This window comes from Anas platyrhynchos, chromosome Z, assembly GCF_047663525.1.
Source record: "Anas platyrhynchos isolate ZD024472 breed Pekin duck chromosome Z, IASCAAS_PekinDuck_T2T, whole genome shotgun sequence".
NCBI lineage: Eukaryota > Metazoa > Chordata > Aves > Anseriformes > Anatidae > Anas > Anas platyrhynchos.
In genome coordinates this window covers 11,919,261-11,944,041 of record NC_092621.1, presented here as the reverse complement: position 1 = coordinate 11,944,041, position 24,781 = coordinate 11,919,261, and the positions used below count along the sequence as shown (strand labels likewise).

The window sequence follows — 24,781 nt, the reverse complement described above, 5'->3', positions numbered from 1 at the left end:
GCTTCATAGATTCTTAGTGATTGTTACCAGAATATTTAAAGATTTTTGACAGTTCTGAAAGTGTAGTGTAAGGCATCAACAGATCAATGGTTATATGTTTGTTTTGGTGTTTTTTTTAGAAGCATAAATAAAAAAAATAATTGACATACTGGAGCAAAAATAGTCAGCATTATGCCTTTTGGGAAAACAAGCTAATAGGCTATCCTGGAAAGGTGGAGTATGTAGTTTATATCTCCTATCTCCAAAATGAGTTCCTTTAATTATTTTTAGAATCATTTACTTTATTCATTCATTACTAATGGTAAAGTTTTGGTAGGAAGAATGAAAATAACCCAAATGATGTAAGGCCCAGGTTATGTACAAATAGAGGTGTGGAATACGTAGAGGTGTGTGTCTGTGTGTTTTTCAAGGGTTAATGGTTAAATAATAGTTGGTTCTTTTCTGAGGGTGCAAAAGAAGGAAGGATATGTTGGAATTTTTAATTCTCAGTCATGACTGCTGCTGCAGTTCTATTGCTGTGTGATGTGAATTGAAAATTTAAAGAAGCAGACAACAACTCAGCCCCCCTGTGCTTCTGGTTGTAGACCTGGATAGCACTTGTTTCTTGCTGGGTAAGGGCAGTGTGAAACTGCTAGGGGAAACCAGAAGCCTGGGGGCTAGTGGGGAGATACTCGATCTTCTGTGATAATGCATAGGTAAGGGTAAGGGGAAGCCATAAGAATTAGTATCAATGGTGTTTCTTATTGTTTTTCATCAAATAAAAATATATCAACTTTTTAGATAACTAAACCTTAAGTTGATAAGCCATGAATATCTAATATTGGTGTCTATTTTAACAGATCTAAAGTATCTCCTTGTTTTTTCATTTCCTTTGCTGATTACTGGGATAAATGAGAGGAATTTGTTTAGATTTGCCTGTGAAGAGTGATGAACTGTTCTAGTCTACTGTCCTCCATTTTTCTTTTATGCATGGAATAATGTCTATAAGCGGTAATTTTAAGTGTGGAGAGAAGATAGAAAATACCAGGCATTGTGCTGTGTATTTGCTTTGTGTAGTCTGATAATTTTCTTTCTACTTTTCGCTTTTTATCTTTGGGGTCTTCCTTTAAAGTATTGAAGAATGAGACTGAGAAAGACTGTACCTGGATGCTGGGACAAATTGAGCATACCTTCCCTGAGATTTCATGACTTAGACTACCTAAATTTGCTCTAAGTGGCTTTTGGATTTTAACTCTGTCTGATGTTATTCATTGTAATATGATTGAGCTATTCCTTGTGCTAATAATATGTTCATGATATTTCAGGCTAGCAAAGGGAGCATCTCATGAATTAAAAAAGTAATGCACTTGTCACTTAGGCTTCTGTGTTTAACTGACTTGATCAGCCTTTATAGGTTATGCCTGCTTTTGGTCAAGCAGTAATCTGCTTGACAGTAATAAAAGTAATCAGTGTGAAAAAGTGCATTGGGAAAAGAAAGCATTCCCTTCATTATGTTTCTGCTCTTTGTGTGAAAAGATATAATAGTCACTGGTTCTTATGGTGGCCTTAACTCCTTAATTAGTGTTTTATGTTCTGTTATTCAACTGCTGTTGTAGCCAACTCTTCAACAGGGCTAGAAAAAGACTTCAGTGTCATTTCCTGTTTACATTAGGCATTATTAAAGATCAATTTCTCATTGTAGAGGTAGAATACAGAATAAAAATGGAAAGAGTTAATTCTTGAGTTCTTTGCTGAATATATTTACTACACAGGGTGTGGGGAATATTTGGTACATAAATAAAGTTTTAGAGGTGGCAAGTTGACTTTTCCCTCTTTTCAGCACCACAAGCACTTCATGCTAAGTTTCATTGCAGAAGTCTGGTATACCCAGTGATACCACAGATGGCCCAGATTAATGCCTTTTGGGATCACTTCAAAGGAAAACAAGTCCAAGTTCTCATTTAATTGTAGAAATAAATTGTATTTTACAGATTCAACATCATGACCATTCTTCTGTATTCTCAATCCTAACTTTGTGCTGGGCTGGGGAATAACTGATAAAGAGCTGCCTGCCATATCCTGTGTTTGACCTGGTTTTCAGAGTCAAGTATCTTAAGCTTGTGGGCTGAGGTTCATTATACAGTGTGTGTGCTTTTGTTTATTTGAGCTCTGATTCTGTTTTTGTTTTGTCTTGTTTTCTGAACTTAAACCAAGACAGTTGAGCCATTTCTAAGAACTATGCTTGTGAAACAGTTTATACGCCCAGGTTGAAATGTAATTGTATCAGGAATAGTGCAGCCAGCAGGACCAGGGCGGTGATCATCCCCCTGTACTATCCTCTAGTGAGGCCACACCTCAAGTACTGTGTTCAGTTTTGGGGCTCTCAGTATAAGAAGGACATCAAGGGCCTGGCGTGTGTCCAGAGAAGTGCTACGAAGCTGGTGAAGGGCCTGGAGCATAATTCCTGTGAGGAGGGTCTGAGGGAACTGGGGTTGTTTAGCCTGGCTCAGGGCAGACCTCATTGCTCTCTACAACTACCTGAAAGGAAGGTGTGGGGAGCTGGGGGTCGACCTCTTCTCACAGGTAACTAGCGATAGGACACGAGGGAATGGCCTCAAGTAGCACCAGGCGAGGTTCAAGGTGGAAATGAGGAGACATTTCTGCTCAGAAAGAGCAGTCAGGCACTGGGATGGGTTGCCCAGGTGGTGGTGTCACCATCCCTGGGGGTGTTCAAGGAAAGGACGTGGTGCTTAGGGACAGGGTTTAGTGGATGACATTGGTGGCTGGGGGACGGTTGGACCAGATGATCTTGGAGGTCTTTTCCAACCCTAATGAATCTATTATTCTATGATTCTATGATAATTTTTGCTTGGAAAAGTTGGAGTCTGTGCAAAAATTTTGGTGGTGATAATAGTAATGTAGTCAGAGTTAGCAGGTCTGTCTGGCAAGGAATAGAAAGATACTTGTATAAGCAAAATCAAAAAAGAGGAATTGCTGTAGGAAGGAGAAGGTGAGGACTCTACCTCCTGTACAGTATTTTTTAGCCTTTTTTTTGATGTAGGGAGCTCTAGAAAAAAGCTCTGTGCAGTTTGCTCACAACAGCTTTTACTGTGACAATGACCAGATGTATCTCCAGGTTCCAACCCTGCTTGTCATCTGTCTCTAATCTACATACAGTAATACTTTTGCATCAGTTACATTCCTGTGCTCTTGCAATGATTATGTTAATTAATTTATAATTTGCAGTATCCTGAAGTTCCATATATTTGGAGAAAAATCATTGTGATAAATGATGTAAATTAGAACTTAGGTATGTGCTGTATGCTCCCACTGCTGCTAAGGCAATTGCTGGATGACTCAGTCATTAGCTGCATGCAAAACTGAGTGCTTATCTTAAGAACAGCACCATGATACGGTACATTGCAAGCTGCTGTCTTACAGTGATATTTGAAATGTGTGAGAAGGGGCAAACATGATAAATGAAAAATTGCCCTGACCTTTACAAATAACTTTTCTGATCATTTTTGCCTGCGGGAGAGGAAAAGTGAGGATTTGTTTTGTTTCTCTAAATAGGCTATCTTAAAAACTTTCCACTGCTCCAAGGTACAGCGCAAGAGAATGAATTAACCCCCCTTTCACAAAATAAGAGAAGATCTGCTCCTTTATCTTTCTGCTTGTTTTAATGCAGTCTGTCACAAGGTATTGTGTTTGTTTGTGAGCTGCAAAGTGGAGAAGCTTTGTGAAGTTGTGAATGACAGTGGAGCCCTTCCTAACTGAGCAGTGATAGGAGATGGCAGCACCACAAAGGGGACTGATAGGATATGAAAAGATGGACTTTTTCTTGGTCTGGTGAGGTGGTCAAGTTGCAGTAGTTTAAAGGTAGGGTAGCTGAGTTTTATTCAGACTGTAGCCCAGTGATTGCTGAAGTAAACTGTACTAAATAACTAAGCAAGGAGAGATTTATGGTATTAAAATAGATCTCTGTGAATAAGTCATAGGAGCTTTAGGCATATAGCAGTTGTCATATGCTTTGCCTCATTTTGACAGTTTTGAAAACAGTCGATAGATGAGCTCCACACATATCAGAATTTGGCATTAGTTTGACTTGTACATGAATCTCCAAATCCTTGTCTGCAGAGGAGTTACAAACCTTAGAAACTTCTCCATTAGATTGAAGGCATTCTTTCCTTGGAGCTGTGATGGGATAAAGCTGGAGTGAGGGAGGAGGAGGTGGTACCCTGGTGCTGTGAGAGGTGAGCAGAGGGGTGGAGGGAACTAAAGGAGAAGAGCACCAACATCCCTGCAAAACTATTTTAAAGTAGTTTGAGAAATATTTTGTGTAGTAATTCATTTAGTAGGTGACTGGAATGTTATTAAGCTGTTTCAGATGATAGTTATGTGCTATTCTGCCTATGGGTTGTGTCTGAGGGCAGGATTTTATTGAATAATGGTCTTGGTTGTTGATAATTAACTTGCAGCTGCCAGAGGATTCTCTTCATTTTTTCTGTCTGTAAATGTACAGCATAAACTATTAATCTTGGCTCTTGACAGTGAAGTCCTTTGTTTAACCAGTTGGAAGAGGGCAGGAAAAAAGTCCAGGACACTTTTATTCTCAAAGGATAGTCTGTCTTTTTTTGGAAGAATATTGTGGCCAATGTAAGCAGCCCTGCTTGCTGGCAGAACCCAATACATGCTGTGTGACTTCCATATCTTTCAAAGAATGATGCTGACATTTTTCCAGTATTTGTTTATCCTGTGTTTAACCACATCAATTACTATTCATCTTAATTTGCATAGTTTCTCCAAAACACAAAGGCTATTTTTTCTTAGAATAGTAACTTCACATATTGAATTATAATAACCAAGCTGAATTCAGTGCAGAGGGAAGAGCATCTATCTCCCTGCATCCCTCTCCTTTCTATAAACACGCTCTACAAACCTGTTTAAATGGTGCTTGCTGTGAAAAAAGAGCAAATGGATACATATAGACAGAGTGACCTCTGTTTTAAAGCCAGAACCACAATAGAAACAGCCTCCAGGAGTATGTGGAGTATCTCATTTCTGGAACAGGCTTCATTGAACTGTGAGCAGTGAGCGCCTGCTTGTGCAGACAGCAGGAGATTTTGCATTTCAGAGGTAGGGTACCTGGGAAACACAGACATCACAGCTGATTTTTACTAATAGTGAATTTTATTTTTGATGAATTTCAAAAATAATATGAATTTTGATTCATATTTTATGAATTACTTTTAACTGTTTGATCTCAGCAGAATTATTTTTTTTCCCAAACAAGCTCAAGAAAAAGGTGCAGAAGTTTCTAACTTTCTTTCTCTCCTAGTTTTGGCTGAGATACAGTTAATTTTCTTCTGAGTACCTGGCATGGTGCTGTGTTTTGAGTTTAGGATGAGAATAATGCTGATAACACACTGATGTTTTAGTTGTTGCAGAGCAGTGCTCACACAGAGCACAGGATGTTTCAGATTCTGGTTTGGCCCTGCCAGTGAGGAGGCTGGGGGTGCACCAGGAGCTGGGAGTGGAAAGAGCCAGGACAACAGGCCCAGGCTGGAAGAAGGGATGTCCCACACCGTGTGCTGCTGTGCTGAACAGTTAATAGGGGCTCGTTGGCGAGGGGGGCCATTGCTGTGCATGTACTAGCTGGGCGTTGGTCAGTAGGTGGTGAGCAATTTTGTTGTGCATCACTTTTTTTTTCTTTTTTTTTTCTTTTTTCTTTTTTTCTTTTTCTTTTTTTTCTTTTTTATTTTTTTTCATTTTTTTTTCCTTTTTCCTTTTTCTTTTTTCCCCCTTTTTCTCTTTTTTTCTTTATTTCTTTCTTTATTTTTTTTTTTCTTTTTTCCTTTACCTTATGTCTTTCTCTCTTATTTAGCTGTCTTTGTCTCAACCCATAAGTTCTTGCAGTTTTACCTTTTACAGTACTCTTTCCCATCCCACTTGGGGGGAGTGAGCATGTGGCAGTGTGGTGCTGAGCTGCCTGACAGGTTAAACCACAACACAACAATGTTTCTGGAAGTTTTTTTTTTCTTTTTTTTTTTCTTTTTTTTTTTTTTCTGCAGTTCTTTGGAGTTTATTAGCAGCTTATCAGAGATAAGATAGATTTTCTTTTTTCATTGTCTTGTGCTTTCCTTCTTCAGAAAAAAGGAAGAGTTCCGTTTCTGAAATCTCTGGGTTCTGTGCTCGGGAGATAAAAAATCTTTAACTTGCAGTTGTTAGCATTTGACGAACAAATTTAAGAAGACTTCTTTGTTCCTTATACTTTGCTGTCAAAAATGCTGTTGTTAAAAGTGGGCTTTCTAAGAAATGAAAAGGTGTAGTCTTCTTGCTAAGCAATGGAAAGGATACTAAGTTTCATTAGCATACAGATGTTCAATGAATCTGCTTAAAGTATTACTTGAACTTTATGTTGTAACAGCACTGTATAATGCTGAAACATTTAAACTTTGATACCCAAGTAGTTGAATACTTTAGTTTAAGCTAGATGTGTTACAAGCTAGCATGTTTTACCGTTCTTGGACAGTAACAGTCATTGTCAAAGGCTGATTCATCCTATCCTAAGATGCCTTCTCTGACATTTGGGATGCATTGCCCTTGGGAGCTGCCTAGGCTGTAGTTACATGCAGTAGAAGTACTGGTAGAGGAGAATGGAAGAAAATACTGTATTTTATGCAATTCTTCCTCTCCAGTAGAATCAAACCCAGCGCTTTCTCCAAGTGGATCCAAAGTCTGTGGTGAAATGTGGCAGAGAAAGCTCAATGCTGGCAGAGTGCCTGCACTTGGTGTCCCAATCCCTAAAGGTTTTATCATCTTCTCTTTTCCAATGGAATTTAACCTTCAGTATTTCAGTACATCCTACCAACTGTAACAGGGTGGTTTCCATATGTACTTGTACTGTGCTGGTGGTAAGGGAGAAAACAAGTGGCAATGGGAGATTGTTGTTATAACTTGGTAGTAGTCACTTGTTGCCACCAAAATGTATCGGAACAATGATACACTTATTCAATGACTGAACAAATTTTGACTTTCTGTGAAAGGACATTTTTCAAACAATATAAGTCAAAATTATAGTGGGGGAGGCAATCTCCTTTATCGCATTTCAACAGTCTTTCTTTTCCATCCTGTGCCACTGGGAAGAGGCAGAATTTGCTGCACTGTGCTTGCTTTCCTGTAGATTAAAGGGTAAATTGTGATCTCTCATCTTCACTGGAACAATTTGCTTAACCTCTCATCACATTAAGGAGTCTGTTTGCAGAATGAACTTACGGTCAGCATTTTTAACCATGTTCCATGGTAGAGGAATATAATCTGCTCTTGATCTGTGCCTACAGTTTTCCTTGTCAAACTGTGTGTGATGCTATTTCTCTTTTAAAGTATTGATATTGATTTGGTAAACAAATGATTTGCTAATGTAAATGTTAAATTGCTGCAGTATTGATTTGGGGAGCAATACAGTTGAAAATTAAACTGTAACATTTCACATGCCATCATTCCTTTCTCTTTTGTAGAGAAATATTAGCCATGAACAATTTTAAACCTTATTTGCACAATTGAAATAATCAACAGAGAAAGATGCATTGGGGAATAGATTTGTTACAAGAGTTTGAAAACTTGCTCGAACCCTTGTCTCATTAATAGAGTAGTATTGGCAAAGCTGTTCAGCCTTCAGTGTGGTTAGTGCCAAACTTCCCAGTCATATTGAACTCTCTGTGAACTTTCTAAGAAGAATCTACAATTACCTTATTATTTCTGGGCAGATCACAGACTTCTAATTCTTCTGAGAAGTGCTGGGCTTGTGCTGTGGGGCTAATGCACTGATACGAGCTCAATGTTCTCAGTTAGTTTCTCCAAAGTCTGCATGTCCCTGATGAGCCTCTGGTAGCCTTCTGTTATATGTGACCCACTTAAACTGTGAGAGGCTTGTAATGCTTGGACACCTGTTTATTCTGCAGGAAACACGGTGTCCTCACAGCTTGTCCACTCCTTGCTTGGGTATAGTGTTCTTCACTCCATGTTCCCAACATCTGCTTGAACTTGGATGCATTTTGAATAATTGAAGAGAGTCCTCTGGGTGAATTATAGTTAAAAGGAGATTGTCTTACTTCTTTCATTGATTTTAACTTACGATTAACTGGGGACAGAGGGTACTGCATAACTTAGGAGGTTGTAAGATTATTCTTATCCTCCACTATTTCAGTCATTTTGTAGAGCAAACTGTAAGCTGTATCTTTAGTGTGTAGAAGTGAGGCTATATGTGGACTTACCTTGCTCCTCACCTGATTACTTGATGGCATGCTCTGGAGTGCACAGATCCCATTCTCCACTCCTGATTATCTGTTGAGTATAGGATGGAGTTCTCAGCTCTAGCAATGGTTGCCTGTGGGGATCAGTCTCATCGTGTATTTCTGGCAGTATCAAGTTGTATGGGTTGTTTTGTTTAATAGTAGCAATTACACTAGGCAGGTAGTAGTCTGCATCTTTGGGGATCCAGGGCATTGTTTCTGACACAGGTCTTTATATCTGAACTGTTCATGCATTCAGTATCTGAAAACAAATATCTGGCTCAACACAGATTCAGAGAGCTACTGAACTAGCTGGGTTTGATTGTTATGAAAGACATTTAGTAGGGTTTACAGGTTTTTTCCTCAGTCTCACAGGGTTTATGTAAAGTTTACCTGCTGCAGGGTGTCTTTGTAAGTAATGCCTTTTTGCTGTATGCTATTTCTGTAGAAAGAACTCTCCTGAAAAGCCTGGGCAAAAATAACAGACTGGAGGGGCATTTTTCACTGACAGGTCATACAGAATTACACACTTTTTTTTCTAGAAAAAGGAATTGTTCAGTCAAAGTAGGCATCTGACTTTATGCAAAAACAAAAACAAAAAAACAAACAAACAAAAAACAAACAAACAAAAACCAACCAAACAAAAAACACTAACAAACAAACAAACAAAAAAGTGACCAGAAGACTGCTATGCCAAAAGGTACAGCAAATATTTTTAGCTACCACCATTAACTGTTACACTGAAGACTTTGTGAAACCATTTGTTGAGTGTCCAGGTTTCTACATGAAAGAAAATAAAAGAGAATATTAATTCTTGTCATAATCTCTTGTGTACTGACTCTGCTTTTCTTGCAAATATTCAACTTAAACTTAAGCAAACAACATGGAATTAGGTAGCTATATATTTTCCAATCGTTCTTAAACAATTACTGATGAAGTCTCTCTACACATAAATTAGATGGTTAGAGGTCTCCTCTAAACTGTCCTGGCCAGTCTCAAGGAACACTGCCAGAAAGTTAAATCTTTGTGCAAAATAGAATGTCCTTGATGTCATTTATTCATTTCTTCAGAAACAGTCTAATTCCATACTGTCTCTGCTTTACACTCATTTTAAAAAGGTCTTGTCTAAGGTTTTGCTCAGCTGCAAAACTGTTCGATTTGAAGCTGCAGAGAAATAGATTTTTGCATTTTAAATATTTCTTAAACACAAAGAATAGCCTCAGTATGAGTCTTCCATTCTGCCAAAGTTAGAATTAGAAGCAAGTTTCTTGCCTACCTCGTGACTAAAACAAGCTGGATCAAGTTCTTTCTACTCAGAACCTCAGTGTTGTCAGTTGTGCCCCAAGTCTGCATTCTCCTCAGCTCTGTGGAGATTTGGATGTGGATCAAAGTCTTCTTTCAGGTGCTGCAGAAGTTTTAGCAAGGGATCATTCCTGACATTTTCTATATTATTTGCCTGACATTCTCCAGGTAAAATATTCACTGAAAAACTATCTGCTTTATGGTATTTTTACAGTCCCTGTTGCATCCATTCCCCATTGTGAAATATTTCTGTCAGTCAGGTGTTCCTCTGAGGAGATGTCTGGTACAAGAAGAATGAAATTTTGCCTGCTGGGGAGGTAATGGGGAAGTGCAGAAAAAGAAGGGACTTTCCTGGAAAGCCTCAGCCAGTAACACTGGCAGACAGGTGAAAGTTTTTCAATAGACATTGCCTTAGCATTAAAGATGGGCTTACTGAACAACCTCTTACTCAGGGATGGATATAGCCCAATTTTATCCATCATCATCTTCATCATTTTTTTAATATATTTTTCTCTCCTTAGGCTATTATTAATCATATTATTTTATGATGTGTTTGAACTGGATGTCTTCAGGCAAACACTCCTGCATTTTTCTCTTTTTCTGGTCCCATGCACATACCTTTAAAATCTCAAGACTACAGGAAAGGAAAGGACTGGGAACTTTCTACAAATGAAAACTGAGCTTTCTTTTTAGAAAATAATAAATGTTAAGTCTGTTAACAGGGTTCTCCTTGATTTTCTTTACAGTAGAGTGCAAATTTCAAAGCTCAAACCCGGTTCTAAGCAAACACTCAAACGTCTTGGTATTTGATTGTGCAAGCCGATTGTTTCCTGTGAAGTATTCTTTCATGGTTTTCCATTGGCAGCAAACCACAGTGAGTCCAGTTAACTACAGCTGGTGTCACTGGTCAACCTCCATCCTATACACAACAAAAATGGAAGAAAATTAATATAATCGTCACTTCCCACAGGTTGTATTGCATCTGACAACTAGTGTTTGATCAGAAACAAGAATTAAAAATAAAATTCACACTCAAAACTCTGGCTAAAACCAGGAATATGGTTGGACCAGATGATCTTGAAGGTCTTTTCCAACCTTTATGATTCTGTGATTATATGAATATCCATTCACCTGGGTTGTGGCACTTATGAAGAGCTCATAATGTCACTGATCACCCCAGGACAGTATTATCCTAACAGGGCTGCTTATGTGGGGTGCTCAGTGGCAGGAGTCCTCAACTTCTCACATGCAGAGATGCTGTTGACCACCTTCCCTGACAGGTTTTGATTTTTTTTTCATGCTACAGGTGCCTGAATAGCTGAGATATGGGCTGTCCCTGCTCTGTTGTTGTGCTGGTGTCCTGTGTGTGGATGCCTCCAGTTCTGGGGCGTAATCGGGCAAACTGAAAGCTTGTGTGTAGAGCTGGCATGGGAGAGCCTCCGTCATGGTCTTTCAAAGTGTCGCGAAACTGAAAAATGTTGTCAGGTCCTGCTTCTAAGAACAGAAAACAGTTAAAGCAGTATGCATCTGAGATTTTCAAGATGTAATATTAGGATGATTCTTTTCAGTAACTCCCAGAACAACCAACCCTGTTGTAGGCCCAGGCCTAGAGGGCAGTCCTTGCCTGCAAAAGCTAGTCTGACACTGCTGGTATTTGATGCAGAAGCACAGCAGGATTGGGCCCAAGGCTTTGAAGGCTGTATTGCTCTAATAACGTCATCTGAAATACAAGATATTTGGCCTTGGCCAAGAGCAAGGAGGCCCTTCAAAGTGCAAGTATGTGTTTTTTCCTAGTGGGATTGGTATATTTTAGATACAATGGAAATGGAATGGAAAAAACAACAGCTGGTCCAGAAGAAGGCCAAATAAACTCTGTTGTATAAGCGCAAAGATAAGAAAGTTATAGCATATGCAGCATTTCTTGAAGATATCATTTCAAACATTAAAAGAACTGTTCTTTTCAATATTAATTCCTGACTGTCTTTTTCTTCTTTCCCTTAGTAATCTGTATTTAACCAAACTAATTAAAAGGCATAGTTTGACTGTGACTTCAAAAACCTTTTCTGTGAGTATCCATTTCTCTTTCACAACACAGACATTATGACATTATGCATCAATTTAGTTGTGGTGCTTCACATTTCTTAAAGTACCTCTGGAAAAGTTGGACTTTAAACTGAGTTTTTTTGGTTTTGTGTTTTTTTTTGTTGTTGTTTGTTTGTTTGTTTGTTTGTTTGTTTTTTGGTTTGGCTTTTGTTGGAAACAATCAAAATTTCTGGAACTATGTATGAACTGTTACGACTGCTTTCCACATATAACAAACTGCTAGAATTGTTCACTTACTGGCCTCTGTCCACAGCATGCCTCGCAACCCAAAGGTCTTTAGACAGGTGCATGAAGCTGCCAAAAATTTAATGGGCTTCAGTATTTTAGGGAAGAACCTGTTTGGTTTGGGTGTTTATAAGGATGGCCAATGAGCAAAGGAATTAGATCCAGTCATTCTCTCCAGCTTTTACCCTTGCTCCCCTGTATTGGCTCATGTTAGTACTGCTCCTCGGATTCCTTTTGTAATGGAAATATGTCACACTGGTTTTGAGTGCATTGGGAAAAAACACTGTTTTCCTCAGAATTGTTGAAAAGAAATGAAGGAAGGAAAAAAGGAAGGAAAGAAGAAAGGGGGAAAAAGCAGTTGAAACTTAAATCCTATTAATATAACATTAGAAATCAAACATCAGGATTTGTGCAGTCCATTACAGTAGATATTTAGTTTTGTTACAGAGTTAATGGTGTTACTGATTTATTTGCTCTATTAGTTCAGATAAATGTTTTATCAGTATTACTGTACTGGTGTCTTCAAACCAATATGTCATTTCTAGGATTTTATATAGAAGGTGAAGTTGTATCACTGCTTAGAGATGCTTCTAGATTTAATCATGGGTTTTGATACAGAAACAGCTCTGGTTCTAATGTATTTCCAAGAGATCTGGGCCTGCCTGAGATGAGAGTGAGAAAGAAAGAGATGATGCACCAAAAGACATGCACCAGTCCTGCCAGCTGAGATGTTTACTGGTGGGGCATTGGACTGTGCATCATTTTGGAAGTCCAAGTCAGCATTATTTGCTCCCTAGTCTTGATAATGTGACCCATTTCAATATGTTTTAAACCCTTAGGAGGAGAAAGAGCTGAGGCAGTTGTTCCTTCTACATCTTCAGAACTCCCTGAATTTGCAATAAGTTATTAGCTTGCTGCTTGACACCAGAAAACAGAGGGCGGAGATGAGCTTCCCTAATTTTAAAGTGGTTGCACAGGGATGCAAGTGCTACTGTGAGTGCAGGGCTCCAGGGGTAATGTGAGAGGAATTCTGAGGTGTCTCAGCCAGACTGCTGTGGGTAGCAAGTTATGCATACAGCATTGTGCACTGATTTCCATTTTGTTCTGTCTAAACTTACCTTACCTTTACCTTAATCGATGAAGAAGCAGAGCTTGCAGAATGAGGCTATTGCAGAATTCACAAGAATGGTGATAACATACTAAATAGCTTATACAAATACCAAATTGCCGTGTCATTTTTGTTTTAATAACAGCCAAGAACACTAGTAACCTAACAGGGTTTTAGAGTATTTAGAAAGGGCTGATTACTGTCTTACTTTTTAAGCTCTAAAGCTCCTTTCCAGCCCTGTTAGTGCACACTACCTGTTAACTGTGAGAAACTATTTTGGAGGGAAGAAAAGAAAAAAGATTAAAAGGATTGTGTTTATATTCATGAGCTACATAAAATGTTGAAAAGCAGTGCTAAAACAAAGCCTGTTGATTTATATAAGGAACATGAAGGACCTTGCGTTGACCTTGGATGATTGAAAAAGAGTTGTTCAAAAGTTATAAGGGGCATTCCAAATACTTGATATTAGTTTTTAGAGAATATGCATTTTAATTTTTCTTCCTGCTCCTCCTCCCCCCCATGTGTTTTGCTAAAGAATTGTGTGATGCATTTTCTTAGGCGTAGCTACCACCTACGATAGATACGTGTAGATCTATGGCTGACATAAAATTAGTTTTGAAAAATGAGGTTCTGTCTTCTGCAGTAACAGAGAGCTAAGCTAACATGTTGAGAACTGGTGAGTGTCATCTAGATGATTTTCTTCTTGTTTTGCTGTCCTCTCTTAAAAAAAAAAAAAAAAAAAAAAAAAAAAAAAAACATACAGGATTTCACAGCAGATAAGAGCCACTTGTAAAATTGTTGGTCATAAGACCCATAAAATCTTATTGTCAGTGCTCAGTGAAATAATTCCATTTGTATTTTAATGGTTGCTTCATTAATGTATGTAAGTAAATGCATCCTCATACATTTTTACTTAGCTACTGAGGACCTGGGGTCTAATTATTTCTTAACCACTCAATTCCTCAAATACTAAACCAAAGATCTGTCTAGAACAATTTTTTTTTTTCTTTAGTTTTTACCTGTTTCATGTTTGGTCATGAAATCATTTATTTCTGCCTAGTGCTTTATAGTGGGAATAGCTGTCATGTTGCAGCTGGAGAGCTCTCAAATCCAGTCTTGAAAAGATATTTTTAGCTGAATTCTTGACTTACTTTCACATCTGGAGAATTTTAAGCAGGTGAATGTCTTCTTGAAATCTAGCCAAGGTTTTTATGTTGATATTGCCAAAAAGTAAGAAGATGCCAGTTGGGATGATTTCAAACAAGTTACCTAATTCCCACGTATGTGGGTATCCAGTAACCTTTCTGTTGACATCTTGAAAGAGTATATTTGAAGCATGTTGTAATTTAAGTTATACATTTTGAAAACTGAACTAGTAACTGTTATTTCTTCAAATCATGAACATGTTTGGGTAGCTGAATGATAAAATTATATTGAAAGTATTGATGGCATGCCAAAATGTGTAGCTAATGTCCAGCACTGTAAGCATATAGAATAACCACAACGGCAGGCAGGTTATATGATGAACATGAGTAGGCTTCCTTTTTATTAAATTTGCTCGACAAATTTTGTTAAATATGCTGGTGGTGGTATTCCAAACAGTATCGACTGTGTTTTACAATATTATGTTTTATCTGCAAATGCTGAGCTTGTTTTTACTTATACACCATAGTCATGTAGGTATTCTTGGCAACTGCTAGTCCAACACAATGAGACCAGATCTGCACTAATAAATGAAACATGTCTGCATTCTTTGGCATTGCTGCCAAATTGTAAAGACCAGCCTGTGTCCATGCATTACATTTTCTTAGCCTCTTGAACGTAGTGGCCAGATCCTGACTACTGAGAGGGATTCCTGGCCTGCAACCACTCCTGTACCACATTCAGGAACTGACTGGGAGCATGCTCTTCCTCTTCCTGAGGCCGTGCCAGGAACCATCCACTTTTGAGTTGACTGTTTCCACTGCCTGGGTGTGTTTGTTCCCTGACCATATTTAATTTATTGGAGCAGACAACACCTTACAGATTACAGCCTGATGGGGCAAGCTTTGGGTTCCTTTTTTTTTTTTTTTTTTTTTTTTTGTCAAGGAGAGGAGTTAGGAGTTTGGAGTGCCATTTTGCACCACAAAGCTTCAGGAGTGGCCTTATATGTCCTTGATACACAAAAAGCATGTTGTCTAAAGAAGGAACCACGTTAGTGGTAGGTGTTCTGTGCCCTGTCAGAATCATCACTCTTGGGACAGCCATGCTGACAAGGACAGCTTAAAAATGAAGGTGCCATTCACAGAAAGTCAGGGTGTCAGTGTTTTATAGCTGAGATTCAACTAGGAATAAGATACTATACTAGAGTAGTGGAGCTCTTCAACCTTTCAAACTAAGAAGGTCAAAGAGAAGTATTTTGGGATTGCTTCTCTTTATGGAAATATGGAAGCAAGTTTTCATGAATGATTTCTGCATGCAGCTACAGAGGTACTACCAGCAGGTTGGTTTTTCTACAAAAACTTTTGGTTCATTGCTCAAACTGGAAAATAAAAGGGATTTGAGTTTAAGAGGGAAATGACACATATGTTAGGGTGAACTATAAGACATGATTTTGTTGTGATGAAAAACAAAAGCAAAATTAGAAAGTGATTTCATATTAAAGAGCATTTTGCTCAGGCTTAAATAGAACATTCTTAATTTCTAGGATGAAATGAAACATTTTTAGCTTTTATGTTTTTCAGCCTGTTTTAAGTAAATAGAACTGTACTTAGGCTGAAAATGGTTGCATAATTAAAACAACAACAAAAAAGCAATTTTCAAAATTTTGATGGGAAGCATTTGACTTTTATGGTATTTCTTTGAATTTATCTTAAGGTATCACAAATTGCTTTGAAGCATTTCAGCTGAACTGAATCTACTTTTTTTTTTTTTTTTTTTTTTTTGACAAAAGTAACAGACTGAAATTTTTCCTGCAGCATTGAATGCCGGTATAGTACTTTCTTAGTCACTTTCAGTCACTTGAATTTACAACTGTAGAGACAAGCAATTAAGCATTGTAGTAATGTCAAAAGTGAGTGCTTGAAATAGTGTTTTGATGGCTGCTCTCTCAGCTAACTCATAGCAGGTCAAGAGTGTCAGTCATTACTAATCGCTCATACAGAATAGTGTTTTAGAACCTGTTTTTAGTTGCAGGATCAATTGGTTTGAATGAGAAAAACATGACTATTTTGTACAGTTTTCATTTATGTGCTACTAAAACATCAGATAAGCTTTGAGTGATTGTTTATATGGCTCTTACATTGTTGGCTTACTCATATGTGTAGAAATATTAGGTTTTATGGACAGTCTTGTAGATATTTATGAATCATCAGTGGTCAAGAAACTGCTGTAGAAAACTTTAGGCAGTCTTTAACTTAAGGGAGCCAACTTTATAGTTAAATAGCATCAAATACGAGCTATACTAGATGTCACTGCTGAGTTTAACCTCTTGATACATTTATCCCAACCTGGTATCCCACAAATAACCATCAGTATTTGTTCTCTTCTGTCTAGGAGAGCATGAAGCAAATCCAAGAGTGATAAAGATAGGTGAAATATAATGCCTTTTAAGGTGTAACTGAAAATAATCTATATGTGTAGAAAACAATGAGATAAGTATCTAGAAAATGGAAGCCCAGTGTACTGCAAATATTGCCCAAGTGCAAAAAAAAAAATAAAAAAAAATACAAAATTACTATTTCTAGTAATTATAGCTCAGATGAAGAGAACTGCCACCGACTTCCTGAAGTCAGTGGGAAAATGAAAAATGAAATGTAAATTTGCTCACTATTTTAAATATACAAGGTGATTTGACAGCTGTAGACAGTCAATTAATACTGAATACTGTGCAAGTTTCTGTTTCTTTACAGAGCCTATCTAGACTTCTTGTGAGCCCTCCTTGTGATAGCAAGATTTATGCAGAGAATGTGAAATTCCTTAGTTAACCAGAAAAGACTGCCCCAGAGCAATAAGAGTTCAATAAGAGTTCAATAAGAGTTATGATTTCTATAGCGAATCTCTTTATATAAATAGTGTTCATTCATGGTACCCAGTAGGACATCTGGAAGGCAATGGGGTAAAAGCTCCATGGAGGGCAAAGCTCCCCATGGGCTTGGGGAGATGTAGAGCTCCTACTTGTTGTTGACCTAAGCAGTTTTGACACAACTTGGAGGACCTGTTTTGGTCCCTAGATATTTCCAGAGCCTCTCTATTACAGCCATCCCTTGTCTCAAGAAATGGGCTCGTCCCATTATGTGATTTGAAGGAATTTATTCCACAGTTCACCTAAGACCTGGCAGATTTCAGTGCAAGCTTTTGACCTGAAGTCATACCCCAAGGTCCTGTATTTTATAACACCCGGGTCACACAAATAAAACTGACAAAACCTGCCACTTACAAACCAAAGTTAAGGCTGCCCTCAGCTGAAAGATTTCCTCATAATTTAATATTTTAGCTGGGAGAATGTGACTAATTAATTTAGAAAGTCAAAGAAGATCTGACAGGCACAACTGTCTGCTTGCTGGTTTTGAATGTTACAAATATCTGGAGCTTTCCTGGGGGATTAGCTGAGCAGCACTTTCTGAGCTTTCCATGACCCAGCACAAGTCAAAGCAGAACAGAGGCAGTGGAGTGGAGCGTGCCAACATCTGAGAGAGAGACGGACATAAAAACAAGACAAGGAGTTCAGGATACTTCAGCTCGTGCATCAGAGCTACTGTTGAACTGAAGTCTTGCACAGTACTTGGAGGGGATTTGTTTGGCATTTTGGGAAGGGAGTAGGGGAAGTTAGGGCAAGAGGAGCAGAAGAATGCAAAGAGATCAGGCCAAGCAGGAGGACACAGGTAGGTGATGTGGAATAGCTTTAGTTCAACAGTCACACTTTTCACAGACAGTTGCAAAGCAATCCATCAAGACTCAGCTCTTGTTAACTTGGAGTTTTCTTTGTGAGGCTGAAAATATGAGCTGGAGCAGGGTCACAACCCACAGGGAGGCTGCATCCTGTTTTGGGACCACCCACCAGTCTGAGTAAACACAGGAGAGGTGGCATCTTGCAGCTGCTCTGCGCTGTCTCTCTGATTGCCTCTCACTTCCAATCCCACTGCAAGAGGAGGCAGGAGCAGCTGGTCTCAGCTGGTTCTGTACCAGACTTTGCATAGGGAGATGCAAGTGGCTGTTCTGCTATATTTGCTGAAGAAAAAAGCCAGGAGGAGTTCCTGTGGCATGTGGGTCAGCTCTTGGAGACCTGGAGGAGGCTTTCAAACCCACCCAGCATTTCTGATTCATATGTGTGGAAGAACATAAGCATACAAAATAATGCTGGTCACACTGCTTTTGTGGTGATGGTGACAATACAGAGAACATTTTGTGAAGGATGTCTGTGTGGAGGGAGTCCTTACACAGTTATTGCAAGTCCAAAAAAAAAACAGTATGTGCGTCCTGGATATATGGAGCAGCAGTCAGTTCTCTCCAGAGAGGGGCAAGGAAATCTTGAGTTGTTTGCAGGGAGCTGAACACGAGTGCGAGTCAGTAAAGAGGCCTCCTGTTTTCCCTCACGGGGAATCCCAAACCCTCCCTTTCTGCTCTGCAGCTGTTTATCCCTGGTCAAACCCCAAGAAACTTTTATCTTGGCTGAAGGTTGGACCAGGGTGGAAAGGAGCATGTTATAGACCAGAGGAGAACATTATGCTAATATGCCTCTCTCCTTTGCTGTAGCTCAGCTCGTGGTTCTGCTGAGGAATAGAACAAAATGTTTATTCGTTTAGGACTTCTGAGACAGATCTGTACCATGGAGGATTCAGCCTCTGATAAAAGAGCAGTTGCACAACATTTCTGAAATAAAATGTTTGCACAGGGAAGTGTGCCAGTTTGTTTATAATCCCTGAATCAGCTGTGATTATGCTCAGTAATTCTGTTTTGAAGAATGAACTGCTAACATTCACCAATCTGGGGTTTAGCTAGTATTATGAATTTAAATACATGTGTGGGTGCATAAGCTGCCTGGAGGAATGACTCTCTCCAGTCCTTGTGGTGCAGCACCCATCCTGCTTCTGGGTACATAAGTTTATTAATTCCCTGGAAGTAGAAGGCCCTTTTCAGCTGCCTCTTGAGTCTCTCTAGAGGCTGGCTGCAATTCTCACAGCGTTAAGACGGCATTGCTCTCCTGTCCTGCCTCATGTGGTAAGTGAACCTGCCATCTGGCTGGAAAGCTGCCTGGCAAAAAGGCGCCTGGTTGTATTGGTCAATGGCTGGCTGAATATGAGCCAGCAGTGTGCTCAGGTGGCCAAGAAGGCCAGCAGCATCCTGTCTTGGATCAGAAATAGTGTGGCCAGTAGGACTTAGGAAGTGATTGTCTGTCTGTACTTGGCTTTGGTGAGGCTGCATCTCGAACAGTGTGTCCAGTTTTGGGCCCCTCATGACAGAAGAGACCCCATGGGCCTGGAGCATGTCCAGAGAAGGGCTACGAAGCTGGTGAAGGGCCTGGGACACAAGTCCCGTGAGGAGGGGCTGAGGGAACTGGGGTTGTTTAGTCTGGAGAAGAGGAGGCTCAGGGAAGACTTCATTGTACTTTACAATTATCTTAAAGGAGGTTGTAGCGAGGTGGGGGTTGGTTTCTTATCCCAAGCACTAAGTGATAAGATGAGGAAATGGCCTTAAGTTGCACCAGGGGAGGTTTAAGTTGGCTATTAGGAGAAATTTGTTTACTGAAAGTGTTGTGTGGGATTGGAACAGGCTGCTCAGGGAAGTGCTTGAGTCACCAGCCATGGCGGTTTTCAAAAAAAATGTGTAGAGGTAGTGCTCAGTTCAATGGTGGACTTGGCTGTTCTAGGTTAAAGGTTGTACCAGGTGATCTTAGAGGACTTTTGCAACCTGAACGATTCTGTGATTCTATGATCTAAATCACTCTGACTGCCCAAAGATTTGGAATATAGTCCTAAGTAGTTCTTCAAAAAGAAAATAGGCACTCCAGAGGCCTGTGCTGCCAGTTTCCTGCTGGTTCGTAACTGTCCTCCTGTCTGTACCTCCAAGAAACTCTACAAAGCATGTATCCTTCCAGAGTTTTGAAAGTTTCTTTCTCTACTGAATGCTGCTGTATCTACAAATGCTTTCCTACAGCATGCAGACTTAGCGAATACTGCAAGAATAAGATTCTTGTGGCTTTTTAGCCTTGCTCTTTTTCCTGATTAAAGGAGGCTGGTGACCCCTGACCACCAACATATAAGTAGTTTATTTTTCTTCATTATAATCTGAATGAAATTTATGGAACATTAATTAAAATCTTTGCAGTCCGATTGAAAAGCTTCTGGCTGCTATTCTGTTAACCTTGCTGGAGTATAAGTCAGCCCTGACAAAGTGCAGACAAATACTTCAAGATATTGCTTTTAGTCATTTGCCTTCATTTCGTGCAAATAAAGTTGCATACAGGTATGTAAAAAGAAGAAAAAAATATTAATAAAGCCCATATGTTTAAATTCTTGTTCATATCATAACGGCTTCACAAAACTACATTTCCTGAAGTCAGCAATTCTTAAATGATTTGGTAACAGACATTAAGTTATAGACATAATTTACTGGGAATCCTTAATCTGTAAATTTGTTTTACAGTGAGATGTATTCTTTTTTAGAAAATACTTGTTTTCATAAAACAGAAATAGAAGAATTATTCTGCAAGGTAAACTGATTTAAGATGCCATGTTAATAAGTGCTAGATTAAATTTGTAGAAAAGTCACCTTGTTCTTCTCACCCATCACACCGATGTTATCAAAAGAATAAGAGGGACCTGCCACTAAAATTAACAGATAAAAGAGCATGGAGAGTTCAAGCCACATGAAATAATGTACTCCTAGAACAGCATCACATGGATCTATATATTTATTTGTCCCTTAAAGACTTGGATTTAATCCCTTGGGAAAAAAATGAGAATATTCAAACAGAAGGAAATATTTCCTGTGACGTTGTTCTCTGTATACCTCCTGATGCCAGTAGTCCAGAACATTTTTCATTCCATCCTTCCATTGTAAGTGGTAATGAGTGGCAGATACACTTAGCAGCAGCATCTAATTAACTGCATCAGTCAACACAAATTTTAGCTTCATTCTGCGTTAGAGTGATATGACTCTACTGTTTTATTGTTGATATTTTGACAGCAGGAGTGTTGAAGTTAAAGTTTGCAAAGATGCAAGTTTTCTTTCCCTGTACTTATTTTTGTTGTGTCTTGGATGTTTGGTGTCAACATGGGAAGTACATGATTAAATAGCTGTAGTAGCTTCCTTTGTGAACACTGTTTAACACTCAGAAAGCATTTGTGTGGTTTAGCTTTGTCTGTTTCAGAAATGCTCATAAAAAGAGATGGTTTGGTTACCTGTTCTGTTTTAAAATCTCATCCTTTCTTCCTTGTTTTACAACAGTTTTTCTGTACAGTGCGTGAATTTTCACTCTCACATTTTCAGCATCCAGACGTATTAAGGTTATTTGTAATCGAAATTGTATGTGTAAGAAGAGATTGTGGATACAGAGTGACTAGTGTACTTAGGGACACAGAGCTTTTCTAAATCCTTCCCTTATTCATTTCAGCAAAGAGAATTAGACCAGGGGATGAGGTTCACTTACTGTATTGAGTAAACTATTGCTTTTTAGTTTTGTAGATTAATAGTAAGATCTTGCAGTAAATTGTCAGGTAGAGCTGTGATATTTTGCTGCCCAAAACAACCAGTCTGCTGCATCTTAGGTCAGAGGTTGGACTCGATGATCTTGAGGTCTCTTACAACCTAGAAATTCTGTGATTCTGTGATCTGAATAGAGCAAGCTATACATTTGGTGACAAAGCATACCAGAGCCCCCAGTGCTGTAAGTGATCATAAGAAAGGAATTTTTAGGAACATTGCTGCTTCACTGCCTGGAAGGCAGGAGATGGACCTCCCTTTCTGGAACTACATGTGAATCCTGAACAATTTGTACCCAGCTCCCATGTTGATGAGGACAGTCAGGAGCCTGTGCAGACTGCTGGAAAGCCTAGATCATTGTGGAAGGAACAAAGGCTCCCATGCCCATGGAGACTGAGGTCACTGTGTCTTTCAGGGATGACCTCCCAATGCCAAGGAGAAACCTGTTATTATAAACCTGTTATATGGCTTGCAGCCATATCCTGGAGGTCTATGCTTGTAGGGCATGTGTCCTGTGTCCTCTCCAGAATTTCGGTACAGCCTGGTAAGGTTGGACATTGGTTATGTGAGAAGCTTCTCCTGCATAAAAGCCAAGTCTTTTATTAGATCTATCCCAAAACTGATAGGATGATGGTCACTTTTCAGAAAGACATGTTGATTTCCTCTGTCTTACTGTGTTTTTTTTTTTTTTTTTGTTTGTTTTTTAACTCTTATTAGCTGAGTCACTCTTCAACCTTTCCTTTATTTAGTCTATGGTTGAACTTGTGTTCTTTTCAGCTATGGATAAGTGTTTATAAAAATGATTTCATATGCTTATTCATCTGCCCTTGTACGGTGACTGCTTTGCAACAGAGTTTATTGACCACTTGAAGAACTCACCCCCAAACTGTGGTCTTTTTGTTAATGCTTAAAGCTAAGGGCATGTCTTAGAGCAAGACATAGAGAGAAGGTTTTAAGAAAAATCATAATTTAGAAAGTTCTGAACAGGATGGAATTTAATATTCTAGCATCCCTAGCATTGTACATACCTCATGTCTAGAGATGTAGCATATTGACATTGAATAATACAGTGTGGTAAAAATGAAAGAGCCCATGTGCAAAGAGAAAGGAGATGAAGATAAAAAGTGAAGACATAAATATGCACAACTATACTTTGTCTGACATCCTTCAGTCAAAGGCTGCGCTCTCCTCTCCTGGGAATTTACAGACATTTTCACTTTGCTTCTTCAAAGCCCTTGTGGATCTCCAAAGGTGTTGAAAGGTGTCTGTGTGCAGTTAGCACCCTCAGGTCCCTGTCTGTTCCACTGTATGCCGCGCTCTTCTTCGAGCAACACCTGCAGGAAACAAAGGTGGAAAGAGAGCCTTTGATATGGAAATCTCACATAATGCCTGTAAGCTGAGTACTATCAATTCTTCAAGGGAGTTGGGGGGTTAAAAAAAAAAAAAAAAAGCAGAATTAACAAAAAAAAGAACAACAACAAAAACTACAAAAAATAATCAGGCAACTTCTTGAGTGGATGAGTTGTTCAAAATGGATTTGAACATTTTTTATAGTGCAGCTATCAAGATTACTTCTTAAAGATTAGAAAGTTTGATCTTAATGGGAACTGGTAAAATAACTATGTATTTCTGTTGCCACTTAATATAAAATAGAATTGATTTGCTAAAAGAATATAGATTTGTTTCCTTCCCAAAAGCCATGCAGCTTTAACCTGCACTGGATAATTTTTTTTGTACTTCTTATTTCATTCAGACTCACAGTTAAAATCTTCCTGCGTATCTGAGAGGCCATGTATGTTGTCCAGTTCAGATAGGATTTGTATGAATAGTTTCAGGAGACATTTTTCACTAAAAAACTATTGGATTTTGATTTTAAAAACAAACAAGAACAAAACCAAAAACAACAACAACAAAAACACCTACAATCTTCTAACGATTCTAAAATTCTAATGAGAATATGGTGAAATGTTGTCCTCTACACAATTTCTCTTGTGATATGGCTGGATGTCTCATGTATGACCAATGTAACATCGTATGTGACCCATTTGGCCAAGTCAGGTGTTTTAATAAAAACCTCACATCTGCAAAATTATCTCCCACAACAGACAGAAACTTCTGAATGCTGCTGCTTGAATTTCATGCAGTTTGTTAAATGAATCTCTTACCAACCCTCTATTTACTGAGTCTGTGACTATCCAGGGTGTACTTTCAGCAAAAATTTTTTTTCTGTTCCTAGGGATCTCAGCACTGTATCTACCCATGTCTAGCTTTTCAAAAATGCATGGAAACCCACTTTCTCTGTTCTATTTGTGGGGCATTCTCAGCATTTATGATTGTGGTGTGGGAAGCAAGCAGGTTGTTTTCAGGCAGCACTGTGTGTTAGGAGGTTTTAAACTATCCATCCCTCCTTGGATATTCCTGAACTTGTGGGCTCCTTGTTAAGATTGCCATTACTGGCCAACAGAATACCTGGGGATTGCCAGCAACTCTGAAATCACATGCAACACTGCAAATTTAAGGTAAAAGTAAAGCAATGTTACCTTACTTCAGAAAAAAAAACTTAAAGAGACAATCATCATTCACAGAGATATGAAAGCAGAAGTAGAACCATGCTTTATACCTGCCTGTATGTTAGTGTAGCTCCAAGAGGTTCTTTCTGCTTCATCTCACTAACAAAGCTGACAGGTGACTTACCACAGCTGGGTATCCACTTCTCCAACAGCACCCCGTGTCTAGGTTAGATCCCTGCACAGGAAGGAGTTGACACTTAGGAAAGGGTTTTGACTGCAGCACTTTCTTGCTACATGACATCAATTTTCATAACTCAGATCTCTTCTCTGGACTTTCCTGCAGTTTATATCCTTTTGCTGAACCAGATCAACAGACCTGAGGGCTGTTCATTGTTGCAGTCTGAATGGCTTTAAAAATTTGTACGTACAGAGCTATCACCTCTCCAGACAATAACTAAAAGTCTTTGGTGGATGTGAGTACAAAGCCTGACCTCTGACATGGTGTTTTGTATGGCCATAAGCAAATGGTTTAACCAGCAGTCTGAGCAGAATCTTTTGTTCATATAGCTGTGGGGAATGTG

The 24,781-nt window shown here is 38.9% G+C and overlaps 1 protein-coding gene across 3 annotated transcripts in view; it reads left to right on the top strand.

Annotated features, from left to right (window-relative positions):
* The window catches only part of ADAMTS12 (ADAM metallopeptidase with thrombospondin type 1 motif 12), a 173,052-nt gene that overhangs the window by 69,614 nt on the left and 78,657 nt on the right, over window positions 1–24,781 (top strand). The gene's annotated exons all lie outside the window — the stretch shown is intronic.